Source organism: Rhinopithecus bieti, unplaced genomic scaffold (assembly GCF_001698545.2).
Source record: "Rhinopithecus bieti isolate Rb0 unplaced genomic scaffold, ASM169854v2 scaffold_6935, whole genome shotgun sequence".
In the NCBI taxonomy this organism is placed as follows: Eukaryota; Metazoa; Chordata; class Mammalia; order Primates; family Cercopithecidae; genus Rhinopithecus; species Rhinopithecus bieti.
This window is the reverse complement of record NW_016805255.1, coordinates 1,104,064-1,119,553: the sequence shown is the minus strand read 5'-3', so window position 1 is coordinate 1,119,553 and position 15,490 is coordinate 1,104,064. Positions and strand designations below refer to the sequence as shown.

At 46.6% G+C, this 15,490-nt stretch overlaps 1 protein-coding gene across 1 annotated transcript in view; it reads right to left on the bottom strand.

The window, feature by feature from the left end:
- The window catches only part of CNGA3 (cyclic nucleotide gated channel subunit alpha 3), a 55,845-nt gene extending 41,276 nt beyond the window's left edge, over positions 1 to 14,569 (bottom strand). The window contains exon 1 of the mRNA XM_017871858.1: positions 14,528 to 14,569. The gene's annotated coding sequence lies outside the window, so the exon portion shown is untranslated. The remainder of the gene's footprint in view (positions 1 to 14,527) is intronic.
- Between the last annotated feature and the right edge of the window lie 921 nt (positions 14,570 to 15,490).

Sequence of the window (15,490 nt, the reverse complement as noted above, 5' to 3'; positions counted from 1 at the left end):
GAAGTTTGGGACTCTGTGGAAAAACTATCAAGTTACTCTTCTTTGTACATTTCCAGGCAAATTACACCAAATAAAGTGCATTGTCTCCAGCTTGTGCCCCTTCCCTCTGCCCCCTCAGCTGCATTCTCTATCCTGGGCACAACCTCTGGTCCTACCACCATGGCATGGAGGCAGTACCTCTGTCCTCTCATAGACCTGCCTCCTGCTGAGGGCCACTAGGTGCCAGGCACAGGTGGGTGCTGTGCAACACTTCCTTACTTAATCCTCACAGCAGCCCCCCTCTCTCTCTTACAAATGAAGAAACTGGACAGGTGAGTCATTTCCCTAAGGTTGCTGCTGAGGACCAGAGCCAGGATTGACTAAAAATCTGTCTGACTCCACAACCTGAGAGTGCAAAGTCATTGAGGGAGCTGGTATTGCCTTTAGGCCTGGGCAGGAGGGGTCTCTGCTTTAAATGACCCCATGCTGGCCCTCCTCAAGCCACACCCCTCCCAAAGGGTCGAGAAGCCCATAGGGTCAAGGGGCCATGCCCACTGGGAACCCTGCCCCTGCTCTAGCTATGGTCTGAGTTCCCAGGACTCCCAGATTCTCTGTCCAAGAGGCTCTGAACTGGTTCTAAAGCCTGCCTGGGACTCTTCCCTGGTCCATCTTCCTGAGGTCCATCTTCCTGAGTGCACCAGCTTGCACTGCCCTAGGCCCAAGGAGCAGCCGTTTGTCAGGGATGGGGGAGACAGAGCCTGGAGATGTGGGCAGGGCGTCCACAGGCAGGTGTGCAGGGCCTCCTGTGCAAGGCCCCTTTGACATGGCGTGGACCTAGGGCTGGGGAGAGAAGGGGGCAGGTCAGGGGCAGGGAACCAGAAACCAGCTCTCCTCATGACTTCCTGCTCTCAGGCTCAACTCCAAGGGGCCGGAGTACTCTTGGTTTGAACCTGGCCTCCAGGTTGTGATGCAGTGTATTTGCCAGGTTAGGAGGGTGCGTACATTTGATTTAACAATGTGCTATCTTGGTCCATGTAATGGTCATCTCTGGACCCCTACCTCATGTCCTTCCTGCCCACCTTTCTGTCCAGCCATCGCTATGGCAACCAGCTGCATGCTGGGTAACCCATGTACTTCACCTCAGTGACACTGCAGATTCTAGGGCCTTCTGCCTTGGGGGCTTCCTTACTTCCCCCAGGAAAACACTTGCCGAGACCACATCACCCTTCTGATGTGTGTGCAAACGCTGGAGGGGTAACACCCTTGGGGCAACGCTGGGCCAATAGCAGCAGGAGCCTGAGGGAATATACTCTTCCATCCCTCAGGAAGATGGTTCTGAGACACTTTCTACCTGGTTCCGTGGAGAACCCCTTGTTGCCCAGAGTGGTGATCAGTTTGATAATGGACATCTAGGTTGGCTTGTCCTTCTTCCCTTTTGGCCTCTCCAAGACCCCTACTCCTGTTCCTTAGAATCACTCCCCAAATAAACTGCCTGCCTGCATGCCCTGTTCAAGACTCTGTTTTGGAGGGGAGTGAGTATCACTGCTAAGAGAATCTTTAACTATTAGATATCTGGGCTACGGCAAGTCATTTGTACTCTTGACCCAAGTCCCTCAAGGTTTAGGAGTGAGCCAACTTTCCCTTTTAATTTTATGTTCTTTATCCAGGAGAAGGACGGTTGGAGTAGGACAGGGCAAAATGTACACCATGAAAGGGAAATGTAAGTTTAAGGTAACTCAGAAGATCTTGTTTCCCTATTGTCTCATAAGCATCATAAATGGTTGTCTTTGAAAAAATACATTAAAAAATCAGGATCCAAATAAGGAACCAATCTTGTTGATTGGTTGATATATCTTCTTGGTATTTTACCTGTAAAGTTTTCTCTTTGTGTAGAAATTTAATTATTTGTCCAATGGAGTTTACTACAGTAAGAATTTTTGCTGATTCCAACCCTAAAATGTTACCTACTACTGGTAGTTGTACCCAGAGTCTTGGTCAATTCATTAATTTTTTTTGCATGACAATTTCATAGGGGATTCTTTGTTCTTCCATCAGAAGGCACGTAAGATCTCATTGTATTTCTCTGGGTGATGTTAGCAGCCGTTGATGATCATTTGCTAGCTCCATCAATTCATTAGAGGTTGTACGTTGGAGGTATTCTATCATTCCTTCCTCAATTAGCTGAAATGTTTTTAAAAGAAAAAATTTTACTCTGAATTATTCGATTGGTCAATTCCTATAGGAAAGGCTGAATAAACACTTAATTATTTCCCTGTATTTATCAGTTTTTGAGATGCATTTTCACATCTGGCCCTGCCTTGATGGACTCTTTGTGAGTAGAACTCACAAATGAGATCATGAAACCACAATCAGTGATCCTGGGGCTCTGTGGACAATGAAAGCTGCCATCTAGCCAGGGACCCCTGAGTGCGAGGCACTTCCATGTCCCTCACGCGTGAATCCTCAGGGACCCCAAGAGGGAATAGTGATGCTCATCCTGCAGATGAGGACATTGACCCCTGGGCCTGTCTCACTCCAAAATCCACATCATGGCTTGTTCTGTTTATCACAGGCACTGCGGGAGATTGGAAATGCACAAATGGAACTTTAATTTTCTTTTTTTTTGAGACGGAGTCTCGCTCTGTCGCCCGGGCTGGAGTGCAGTGGCACTCCACTCACTGCAGCTCACTGCAAGCTCCGCCTCCCGGGTTTACGCCATTCTCCTGCCTCAGCCTCCTGAGTAGCTGGGACTACAGGCGCCCACTACCTCGCCCGGCTCGTTTTTGTATTTTTTAGTAGAGACGGGGTTTCACTGTGTTAGCCAGGATGGTCTTGATCTCCTGACCTCGTGATCCGCCCGTCTCGGCCTCCCAAAGTGCCGGGATTACAGGCTTAAGCCACCGCGCTCGGCCTTTAATTTTCAAACATAGCAAGAAGATGCGTTCTGCCAACTATGAAGGTGATCTTGAAGTGGATCCCAGGTATGAGTCTAGGAGTGGTTTTTGAGCATCTCCCAAATGAATGTGTATTTTCTAGGACCTAACTGGAGAGCTAAGAACATGCCATTTCAGACAATTTCCATTTTCTTTACAACATGACTAAATCTAGCATGTCCCCCTGCCACCAGTCCCCTTACTGACTCCTTGCCAATGATGTCCCAAGCACTGTACCTGGTCCTGAGAATTATGAAGATGAGGAAGACAGGTCTCTGCCATTAAGAGCATAACATTTGCATGGGGAAAACAGGCATGTTAAACAGTGAGGGTAAGGTAGTGCAAGTGTTGTAGAAATAGAGGTAGAGGCATGATGGGGTGCAATGCAGGATGGGGAGGAAATCCTTAATTCTGCCTTAGAGACCATCAAGGAGGCTTCCCAGGTGAGAAGCCATCACATTGACTTAGCGACTTAGCACTATTCAACATTTACCATTACAGTGTTACATGTGCCACTTGCAATCACACTTTGCTGTGCCCTTCAAGGATTCAGTTGTGACTTTTGCACCCCAGTGCTCATCCTGGACTCTCTCCACGGTCACTCGCCTGGATGTCTGAGTAGCCAGGCATTTAACACAGCTCACTGTATTCCAGTTATTCTTGTACTTTTCTTGTTCCTTTACTCCAAAAGGCTTAAAGGCAAGAACTATCTCCTTTTACCTAAAAAACACTTTATTCTTCAAACACCCGGCACATACACACAGTAGGTAGTAGAACGTGTGGTATTAATGGAGGAACTGGTGAGTAATCATCATGACCACACTGATAATAACAGCCACGTATTTATTGTTTAATCTTTGCCTGTTACTATTCTGATCATTTTAAGTGCATATTTACTCATTTGATCATCACAATGATTGTGTGAATGAGTCACGTTGAAAATTTCCATCCCACTTGGAATTAATGAATGGGAATTTATAAATGGGAATTTATGAGAGATCAAACATACTACAAAGGAGGGCAAAACATGTCGAGCCCCTTGCTGTAGACTGAAGGTGCTTCCGAAAGAAAACCTTGCTCCCCACTCACGATGACTAACTAACCCCTTGCACAGTTTGTTTGTTCTCTGTCTTCTTTTTTATTATGGCTTGAACATGGAAACTAATCCTGGTCCGATTTGAGTGGTTTGAAACATTACCATTTTTCAAGTCTGAATGCAGCTGTCAATGGAGAGACAACAGAGAGGTGGCCATAGCCCTGTATGGATGCGCCACACGTCCACTGGAGGTCGTTCTGGATGGTCATCATCCTTGGGGAGGAGACTCTATTCAGCCAGGGTTTGGCAGGTCCAATTAGTGAGATGCCAAGTCTGGACACGAGCCATGGCAAACAAGCCGAAATCTCAATCAGGACAGAGCACAGAGTCTTGATGGACAGGCATACTCGGCCCAGGCCACTGTTTTCTCTGGCAGAGACTGACCACTGGGGTCTTCAGTCTTCTCAGAAGTAATCTTCTCAGACTCTGTCTGAGTCTGATTCGTTTCAGTCCTCCAAAACTCAACCTTCTCAGCATCACCCCGGACAATTGCACGCAGCAAGTTCTCAGTAAATGTGAGGCTGGACAGGCTCACTTCGTCAAATTAAACTCCAAAGATAAGTCAAGAACTCCCCCAGGGTCTACATACCTTGAAACTTTTCTAAAACAGTTTTCCAAAACACTGTTCCTTTCCCTTCTGCCCCCATCCCGCTTGAGAACTGCAGGGTGGAAGGGAAATTCTCCAACGCTGAAGCACTTAATTACCCTAAGACCGGTGAATCACCACACAGGGCTGACGCGGGCCCCACACTGACATTCCTACAGCCGGCGAAGAGGCCTGGTGATTTGAAGCAGAGCCCTAGGCTTATGGAGAGAGAAAACCGAGTGAAATATCTTTTGTTTGACTCAAATCACATTTGAAAGGCAATATAAGGGGTCAAGTGCACTGGCCTGAGAGAATGGAGAGATGGCTTCTCTTCCCAGCTTAGCCTCCAATGTGGGTAAGTGACCAGCACTTTAATTTCTTCATCTAATAATAGAAATGGCCTTATTTAAAATGAAATCATCCACAAAACCCTGATGCATAAAGCATTTACTTATCGTATTTTATTTAAAAGTATTTGATAACTTTGATAAAGACAATTAGTGGAGCACAATTTAATTTTGGCCATGATGGTCAATATATTAAAGTTTGGTACAGAAGACATATCAGTGCTATCTTTATATTTTGAGTTTTAAAATATTTAAATATACCTTTTAAAAAACTTAAAATGTGTGCAGAACATCTTAAGAAACTTTGTGGAACAGAGCTGAAAATCATGGACCCAGTTGATTATTAAAAGTCCTTCAATTCTAGAAGTTCCATGATGGATCAAAGTGCTACATGCAAATATTACACCTGAGGGTCCTCTCATATTTTATGTGTGAATGTGAACCTATGTGGAGAAAATAAAAACATTCCAGAGCTTCAAAAACAGAAAGGAAAACTATATAATGTTAATATTTTTGGAAACTGCATAAGAAAAGTGAAAACAAGTTGAGTATCAGAACTTACATGAAAGGACACTTTGAAATTCAGATTAATATGCAAAAGTTCTCAACAAGATACTACTAAACTATATCCAGCAACATACAAAAAGGATTTCACAGTGAAACCAAGTGATTTTATCCTGGAAATGCGAAATAGACTTATCCAAAATCAATCAATGTGATACTCCCTCCCAATAAAACAAAGGGCAAAGAGCTCATAATCATCTCACGAACACAGAAAACACATTTGGCAAAAATCCAACATGCTTTCATGGTGAAAATAGTTAAAAGCTAGGAGTATAAGGAAACTTCCTCAACCTAACAAAGGGTATCCATGACACAACCACAGTTATCAGCATAGTGAATGGTGAAAGTGTTAAAAGAAAAAATAGATTGGACTGCATCAAAATAAAAATACCTTGGTGTATCAAAATATGCCATCAACAAAGTAAAAAAACAATCTATAGAATGGGAGAAAACATTTTCATTTTTTATTTCTTTAGAGACAGAGTCTCACTGTGTCACCCAGACTACAGCACGATGGTTTGATTACCGCTCACTGCAGCCTTGACCTCCTGTGCTCAAGCCATCCTCCAACTTTAGCCTCCTGAGTAGCTGGGACTACAGGTGCACACCATCATGCCCAGCTATTTTTAAAATTTTTTGTAGAGATAGTGTCTCTCTCTGTTTCCCAGGCTGATCTCAAACTCCTAGGCTCAAGTGATCCTCCTGCCTCAGCCTCCCAAGGTGCTGGGATTGCAGAATATATTTTAAGTCATATATTGGCAAGGAACTTGTATCCACAAGATATAAAGAACTCTTATAACTCCATAATAAAAAGTCAAATAACCCAATTAAAAAGTAGGCAAAGGATTTGAATACACATTTATCTGAAGAAGATATACAATGCCTAAGAAGCACATGCTAACATTCTTCAAGTATTTAGTCATGAGGAAATGCAAATCAAAAGCACAATGACATACTACAGTTGGCCCTCTCATCTGCAGGTTCTGCATCTGCAGATTCAACCATAGATTGAAAATATTTGAAAAACCCCAAAACAATAATGAATAACAATACAACAATAAAAATAAAACAAAAACAATACAGTGTAAACTATTTATATGGCATTTACACTGTATTGGGTACTACTATAAGTAATCTAGAGATGATTTAAGGTACAGTACACAGGAGGTTATATGTAGGTGATATGGTTTGGATCTGTGTCTCCTCCCAAATCTCATGTTCAGTTGTAATCCCCAATGTTGGAGGTGGGACCTGATGGGAGTAATTGGCTCTTGGGGTGGATTTCTCATGAATTATTTAGCACCACCCCCTTGGTGGTGTTCTGATGACAGTGAGTGAGTTCTCATGAATTCTGGTCATTTACAAATGTGTGACGCCTCCCCTGCTTGCTCCTATTCCTGCCAAGATGTGCATGCTCCCTCTCTGGCTTCCATCATGATTGTAAGTTTCCTGAAGCTTCCCAAGAAACTGAGCAGATGCCAGCATAATACTTCCTGTACCACCTGCAGAACTATGAGCTGAATAGACCTCTTTTCTTTATAAATTACCCAGTTCTCAGGTATTCCTTTATAGCAATACAAGACTGGACTACTATAGTAGGTTATTTATTAGATTGGTAATGGCAAAAAACACAATTACTTTTGTACTAACCTGATACGAATACTATGCCATTTTGTATAAGGGACTTCAGCATCTGTTAAATTTTGATATTTGTGGGTAAGTCCTGGAACAAATGCCCCTCAGATACTGAGGGATGACTGTACTCAACATTGACTGGGATGGTTATAAAAGGTCCTTCCATTCCAGAAGTTCCATGACATAATAAAACCCTACAGTGCAAATATTATACTCAAGTGTCCTTTCATATTTTATGTGTGAATATGAACCTAGGTGAAGGAAATAAAAAATATTACAGAGCTTCAAAAATAGAAAAAAATAACTATATAATGTTAATATTACCATAACAAGAGTGTATTAGTTAGGGTTCTCCATGGAAACAGAACCAATAGGTTATATATATCATTGATCCTTGAACAGCCTGGGTTTGAACTATACAGGTCCACTTCTACATGTTTTTCTTTCAATAAATATATTGGAAAAAATTTTGGAGATATGTGACAAATTGAAAAATCCCCATTTTTCTTTGCTTACTCTATTGTAAGAATACAGCCTGTAATACATAGAACATACAAAATGTGTGTTAATTGGCTATTTACGTTATAGGTAAGGCTTGTGGTCAATAGTAGGCTATTAGTAAATCAGTTTTGAAGAAGCTAAAAGAGTTATATGTGGATTTTTGACTGTGTAGGGGATCAGCACCCCTAATCTCTGCATTGCTCAAGGGTCAACTGTATATACATACGATGTATTATAAAGCATTAGAGGCTGAGAAGCCCATGAACTGCTATCTGTAAGTTGGAGACCAGAAAAACCAGGGGTGCAGTTCTGAGAACCAGAGGGCCAATAAAGGGCAGGAAACTGATGATGTCCCAGCTCAACAAGTGAATTCCCCTTTCTTCTACATTTTTTCCTACTCAGGCTCTCAATGGATTGAATAGTGGCCCCCAACATTGGAGAGGGCAATCTGCTTTACCCAGTCCATGGATTCAAATACTAATCTCATCTGGAAATTTGCTCACAGGCACGCCCAGAAATAATGTTTTATGTGGGCACCCTGTATCCCAGGCAAGTTGATACATAAAATTAACCATATTCCACAATGCAATGTGGAAAACCTGGAAGGCTCATTCGTTTCTGGTGGGAATGATGTAGCCACTTTGGAGAACAGCTAGGCAGTTCCTCAAAATGTTAAACCTGAGTTACCGTATGATCCAGGAATTCTACTGCTAAGCATATACCTAAGAGAAGTAAGAACATGTCCACACAACAACTTGCACGTGAATGTTCATAGTAGCATTATTTACAATAGCCCTAAGTGGAAATGACAATCATTTATTAGGGCCTATCCACGGATAAATGGATAAACAAAATGTAGTATGTCCACATAATGGAATGTTATTCAGATGGAATCTTATTTGGCAATAGAAAAGAATAAAACAGTGATACATGCTACAACATGGGTGAACCTTGAAAATGTTATGCTCGGCCGGGCGCGGTGGCTCAAGCCTGTAATCCCAGCACTTTGGGAGGCCGAGACGGGCGGATCATGAGGTCAGGAGATCGAGACCATCCTGGCTAATACGGTGAAACCCCGTCTCTACTAAAAAAAAAATACAAAAAACTAGCCGGGCGACGAGGCGGGCGCCTGTAGTCCCAGCTACTCGGGAGGCTGAGACAGGAGAATGGCGTGAACCCGGGAGGCGGAGCTTGCAGTGAACTGAGATCCGGCCACTGCACTCCAGCCTGGGCGGCAGAGCAAGACTCCGTCTCAAAAAAAAAAAAAAAAATTATGCTAAGTGGAAGAAGCCAGACAAAAAGAGCCACATAATATATAATTTCATGAACATGAAATGTCCAGAATAGGCAAATCCATACAGACAGAAAGTAGAGTAGAGGTTGTCTGGGAGAGAATGAGAAAAAGGAATGACTGCTAACGGATACGGGGTCCCTTTTGACGGTGTTGAAAAGTTCTAAGATTGTAATGTGGTGATGGCTGCACGACTATAAATATACGAAAAACCAGTGACATGTGCATTTTAAATGGGTGACATTTGTGGCATGAAAATTATATCTAAAAAGAAATAATTTAAAATCTAAAATCAAAATGCTTTTTAAAATACAAAACTCACAATATCACCTACTAGAAACTCACGAAATGTAATAAAGGGGAGAAATGCCAAAATATGACATTAGTAATAACGAGCATCACATTTTTGAGGGCTTCTATTATGCCAGTCACTGCTCTATAGCTTTTTACAAGTATCAACTCATTTAATCTTTTCAATAACCCCATGGGGTAAGTATTATTCTTATCCCCTGTATTAGTCCGTTTTCATGCTGCTGATAAAGACATACCTGAGACTGGGTAATTTACGAAAGGTTTAATGGACTCACAGCTCCACGTGGCTGGGAAAGCCTCACAATCACAGTGGAAGGAGGAGCAGGTCACATCCTACATGGATGGCAGCAGGCAGAGAGAGAGCTTATGCAGGGAAGCTCCCCCTTATAGAGCCATCAGATTGCATGAGACTTAGTCACTATCACGAGAACAGCATGGGAAAGGCCTGCCCCCATGATTCAATTACCTCCCACTGGGTCCCTCCCACAACACGTGGGAATTCAAGATGAGATTTGGGTGGGGACACAGACAAACCACATCATCCCCATTTTACAGAGTAGCAAACCAAGGTACACAATTCACACAGCCAGGACTTCAACAGGCAGTCTAATTGTAGAGCCTGCAAGCTTTTAAGCCCTTGCCTCTCAAGAAACAAGGCAACTTCTGGGGACAGTAAGTATTAAAGCTTTCTCCATCTGCCCAAGAAAGGTCCCGAAAAGCCAGTTCAAGTCTTAGACAACAAGAATGTATCCAGTTGTGCTCAGAGTTGAGCTGCCAGGTGATGTGGGAAGATGAAGGTCAGAATCCAATTCCCCCCTCTCTATGGAGGCTGCCCCAAACCCATCAATGTGCCTGCACCATGATGGAGATAATGAGTCTGAGTTAGGACAGCTGAGTCTTGTTTCCCAAAGAAATCTTCTCATGACTGTAAGGCAGAGTTCTCTGTCTCTGAACTCTGGCATTTTTATAACATGAGCAAATGGAAGCTTCCAAATGTCAGCTGCAAATTTTCAGTTCCTGTATGAGAAGAAAGTTAAGATTGTTCTCAAGAACAGGAAGAGATTTGGAGTAAAAGAAAATGCACTGAAATTGGATGAAGATGATCAATTATGTTACTTAACCAAGAGGCAGGGGCTTGTCTCATGACTAGAAAGTGTCCTGATCTCTGCAGAGATGATTCAGAATTAATGGGACTCTGAGTTTCTCAGCTGTGAGTGTGCTCAGTTTTGAAATTGCTACTTTGTAATAAGATTCAGCTGTTTAGGTTGAGATTGCAAGAGGATGAAAGTGCTTTTCAGACCTTACCAGAGCTGGGAAACCAGAGCTCTCCATAGCCAGCCCTATAGATGCTCCAAACCTAATTGCAAGCATGGGAGGTAAAGTGTGTTTTTTGTTCTTAATGAACTTTTGTGATGTGGTTATAAAAGTAATACATTGCTTTTATTTTATTAGGAAGTAATAAGATGTCCAAATCTAACTTTGAGCACTTACAATATGTCAGGCAATGAGCTGAGGAATTCACTTCAATTACTTCATTTAATCCCCAAAACAAGTCGATGAGGCAGGCATTATAACTATTACTACTGCCAATATACACACTAAGAAGCTGAGACTCAGAATGATTAAATACCTTGGTTCAAAGTCATCCAGTGGCAGAGCTGGGGAGCAGAAGTCAGTTTAACCCCTACACTGCGTTATTATAATTCAAGGTGAAATGTATGAATCCTGCAAAGGAGGACGAAAGAAGCGCTCTGGGGATTAGATGAGTTCTGGGGTGCAGACGGAGTTCAGGGAAGAGTTTTCCTTGGAGCAAAACTATTCTGAATGGCGTCACTCTCTCCCCCAGCTACTGTCAAGCCTGCTCTTCCTCCCTGCAGTACTGTCTTGGTTAATGCCATGAGTGACACCCAGCACCAAATGACTACCCAGCTAAGACTGCGTGAGCTTTTACTCCTTCCTCTCCCTTACTGCCCCAGATAAAGCACCATCAAGTCTTGTCAGTCACAGCAACAGCTATCTCTCTCCTCCATCCCCTCCAATTCTTTTATTTACTAATTCAGAAATGTACTGAGCACTCACCCTGTGCAAGTCTCTGCTAGGTAGGTGTATAAGTGTCAAACCAGAACAGAGGTCACTCCTGGTCTCTTTGAGCTCTGTTCCTGCTTTTGTCCAGGCCTTTCTCTCTCCCCAGGATGGCTGAAATAGCCATCTTTGCTCATCTCCCATCTTCAGGCTGTCGCTCCTATAATCCGTCCAGTCCCTGGCACTAAGGAGGGGCTCAATGAGTGTAGAACGAATAAATGTGTAGATGAATGAACCTTCCATAGTGACCCCAGAATCTTTATGAAAGGTAGTTCTAATTAAATTGTCACTCTTCTCAGAAGCTTTTAGAGGTGCCTAATTTCTCCAGCACACAGTCTCCATTTCTTAGCCTGATGGTCAAGACTTTTCATAATTTGGATCAAGTTAGCCTAAACTGGATGTTCATCTAAGCCAAATTACTCACCCTTTCCTTATGTGTGTCATACATTTTTTTTGCCCCCACCTACTGGCAGAGACAGTGCTCACCACAGCCCACCCTGTGCCTGCTGCATTTGCCAGCCTCCCTTCCAGGACAGGTGAAGGCTGAGTGACGGATTCTGGCCAGTGGACTCCCCCCATGATGCAGGACTCCCAAAACCTCAGACATTGCATAAGCAAAGGGCGAAGCCACCAAGATATTCCAAGTCTATACATCCCCACAGCAGGGCCTTACCCTCTCCTGACTAATCCACACATCTGCACTTCTGCTAGAGAGATTTTCCTCTCTTCCCGGCCAGTTGATTTCAAGTTTCAACTGCAACATACCCTTGCTGGGGAGGCCCTCCTTGACCAGGATTCAGTCACTCCCACCTCTCTCTACTCTCAGGGCTCTGTTATTGCCTCCATTTGCACCCAGAGTGCAGGCCACCTGGTAGGTTGCACAAGGGTTTGTCTGCCACACTACACTGTGAGGTCCCAGAGGGCAGGGACTGTGTCTGTTTAAAATTCTGTTTCTCCCACTAGACTGAGCCTTGTCCACTGTACTCAGAAATATTCAGGCTATTACTAAAATGCATTAGGTCAGAGGGAAAACTGTTTACCCCCTGGCCTCAGTGTATGTAACTGGGAGATAGAGAAAAAAGCATGGCCCATCTCAACCTTGAGGCCGCAGTGGTTGGTGGGGTATTAGCAGGGGTTTCAGGTGAGCAGGACGCTGTGGGAATGGGGGAGGAAGAGGGGGGCACGCAAAAGGGTTCTGGAACCTGGTCACTGCCGTCCCCTCCCCACCCCCTAGGGAAACTAGGGGCCAGAGCTGGAGAAGAGCCCGAGTAGCTTCCAACTGTTTACCTTCTGGGTACCATGGCGACTGAAGACTGGTCGCCATGGCAACCTTAACATTAACCAGAGGCAGCCACCGCTAGCAGATAGTGAATAAGGACAGAAAAGACATAGAAACAGGAGCATCAAAGGCAAGTGCACACGTAGTCACGGCCAAAGTCCCAGCTAAAGTGATTAAGATCCTGCACCCACCAGCCAGTCACCCCAAGAGCCACCGCTCCTCCCCTCTGGGCATCTGCACCGGAGGAGGCCCCCCTCTGTGGCTGAACGGAGGCTGGAGAGGAAGGGCGGGTGTCTGGGCATTGGTGCGAAGCAAGGGGAGTTTATGTCCTTTCCCCTACCCCAAAGAACCCAGAGAATCTCCCACCGGCTCAGTGACCTGGCCGACTTTTCTACAACTGCGACTTTGGCGTAGAAGACCCAGGTTGGTAGATAGCAGGCACGAGTGACCATCTCTCCTCTCCTGGCCCAACCACCCGCGTCCCCCGTGAATTTCCACTTGGGGGTATGTGAACGCACACTGTACATTGGACCCCGTGCCCAGACAGCAATATTCTTGTTGGTTATCATGAATGAAAGTGTGTGTGTGTTGCGGGGAGGGGGTTGCGGAGAGCGCTTAGAGAATGTTAGGGGCACCGAGCCGTCCACTCCGGGATGGAGTCTGAACCCGGGTGGGTGCCATTCCCGCCGACCCCAGCCTCGCCACTTTGGAAGACGTGATGGGGAGCATCTGCCGTCGGGGTGCGTGGCTTCGCTGCAAGAGACTGAGCTCGCCAGCTTCCGGCGAGGCCTGAGAACGGCGGACTGCATGTGCGAGGAACCCGGTTCAGGCCGAAGAGGCTGAGGCGCCGGCTCCGGGTCCTCTAGGTTCCAGCGCCATTCATCCTCCGCCACGAGCCGCGCCAGCCGGAGACGCCCGAAGTTAAAGTCCCAGCGGCGGTGCTCAGTAGGGAGATTACACCGGGAGAAAAATGAATCACCCTGCCCGGGGTTGCGGGAGTGCGAGGACCTGCGGGCCCAGCCCCCAGGGGCATCGGGAGGGGCCCGGGGCTGAGCGAAGGAGAAAAGCCTGAGGGCTGGGAGCCCGGCGCCTTTATCCGGTTAGGGGATTGCAGAGGATCAGAGAGCCCGCCGCCCCTTCTCCTCCACCGCCGAGCACTAAGCCCCGGGCGTCCGAGATCCCGGGTGTGATTTTGTCATTAAAAAAAAGTAATCGCGCACTCCTCCAAGAATTGTAATTCTCGCCTCCTCCTCAGCCCACCCTTCTTTTTGAATCCCCAAGGGTGAATAGTCCCCTGAGTTGGGGGGCAGTCCTTCGCCGCTGCCTTCCCCGGCCCTGCTCCCCCCGGGCCACTGACTCAACCTCCCCCGGCGCGGCGCGGACTCGACGAGACACGGCGCCCGCCCCCGACTTGGAGCCGGGGGAGCGGGTCCTTCGCGGACTGGCGGTCCTGGCGGCCCGGGGCGCGTCCTCCTGGGGCAGCGGGGCAGGAGGAGCTGTATGGGTGGGGTCGCGGCTGGAAGCCCTACAGGCCCCCAGCGGGAGCCAGCCCTGCTCCTTCTGCCTCCCGCCCCGACGGCTCGGCGGGCTCGGCCCAGCGCGGCTGCGGGACGTGAGTAAAAGGGGGTGCGATCGGCTTGGGGAGCACGGAGAGGGCTTCCTGTCCTTTGAACTGGAATGGAGGGGTATGGGAGCCAGGGGGTGGGAGCCGAGGCCGCAGCCGGGCCTTTTTCACTTTCTCTGCAGCCTGCGGCCCGTTTCAGCACCGGGGGCTGCGGACAGCGCCGCGCCCGCCCCGGCTTGCAGCTGCCTCGCTCCCCTGCGTGTGGTTCTCGAATTCATCTCCTATCTGGGGTCTGCGCCCCCAGCACACCTCCCGGCGCCCCCAAAACTTCGAGCTCAAGAGCCCCTAAAATCCTTACCCTGCCAAAGTTTGAGCTTCTCCGCGGCGCGCCGGGGTCTGCGGGGCGCCTCCTCCCTCGGCCTCCTGGCCGCAGCTCCGCTCGCTCCCTCCCCCGCGCTCCCGGCCCAGGACTCTGCTCGGGGACTACTGAAGGAGCCTCTGGCCTCCCTCTCCGTGGGAAAGTCAGGTGAGGCTCTGGAGCCTCAAAGGCGGTCCGAAAGAGGCAGAAGTCAGTAGTTCACATCCCCAACACTCCCAGGGAAGAGGGGAGAGTCAGGGGCAAGAAAGCAAACAAGTCCGTCGTTCCATTCTGGGTTCTCTCCTAACTGCGGGCGGCCATCCTGGACTCCTTCCTGGGATGTTTTGCTGGTAGTGTAATCCACACTGGATGAGTCCGCAGCAGAGATCTGGGAGTTTGAAGTTTAAAGGTGGGACACACACACACACACACACACACACACACATTCTCAGACCCGTTTACCATCTTAGAGAAGATGTTTGAAACAAGACTATTTGGGACAATGTGTATTCTCCTTGCAGAGTTTTTGTTTCCTTCCATCACACCAGGTAACACCAGATTTCCTGAACTAAAACCCACCAATCTAGCCAGTAATCATTACCCTCTATTGAAGCCAAAGGAACTTAAACTCTTTTTGGAAAAAATAACTTTATTTACTAAAACTCATTTTTCTCCCAGAAGGTGTACCTCCAAGAACACACCTCTCCATGAAGGATGAAGACCGAATCCTGCCTTTCCCTCACCGGCAACTGCACGCTCTGGTTCTGGATCGCAGGAGCAGGTCCCGGGAGGAATCCAAGCCTCCTTGCCTGGGACAAGGCTTGGATAACTTCTTGGGTTCTAGGTTCTCATGACTGATACCCTCATGGGAAGAAACTCCACAATAGCAGATCCCACCCAGCCAGTTATCCAGAGCTTCTCTGAGGACTTGCAGTTCATGGCATTTCCTAGCATACTTATCAA